Source organism: Equus przewalskii, chromosome 8 (assembly GCF_037783145.1).
Source record: "Equus przewalskii isolate Varuska chromosome 8, EquPr2, whole genome shotgun sequence".
Taxonomy (NCBI): Eukaryota; Metazoa; Chordata; class Mammalia; order Perissodactyla; family Equidae; genus Equus; species Equus przewalskii.
In genome coordinates, this window is record NC_091838.1 from 15885288 (window position 1) to 15885926 (window position 639).

Consider the following 639-nt stretch of genomic DNA (forward strand, 5'->3'; position numbering starts at 1 on the left):
TTATCTGGGAAAATTTTTATTTCTCCATCGTATTTGAAGGATATTTTCGTTGGGTAGAGTATTCTTGGCTGCAGGTTTTCGTCCTTCAGAGTTTTGAATATTTCATTCCAATCTCTTCTAGCCTGTAAGGTCTCTCCTGAGAAATCTGCTGACAGCCTTATGGGGTTTCCTTTGTAAGTTATTTTCTTCTGCCTGGCTGCCGTTAGTATTTTCTCTTTGTTGTTGACTTTTGCTAGTTTCACTACTATATGCCTTGGGGTTGGTCTTCTTGCGTTAATAAAGTTTGGAGATCTATTGGCTTCTGTCACATGAAGTTCCATCTCTCTTCCCAAGTTTGGAAAGTTCTCAGCTATTATTTCTTTGAACAGGCCTTCTGCCCCCTTCTCCTTCTCTTCTTCTTCTTGTATATCTATAATCCCTATGTTGCATCTCCTAATTGAGTCAGCTAATTCTCGGAGAGTTTCTTCATTTCTTTTTAGTCTTAGTTCTCTCTCCTCCTCTGTCTGCAGCGTTTCTATATTCCTATCCTCCAAATTGCTAATTCTGTCCTCCATATTATTGACCCTACTGTTCAGAGAGTCCAGATTTTTCTTAATCTCCATTGTGTTCTTCATCTCCAGTATTTCTAATTGGTTCTTC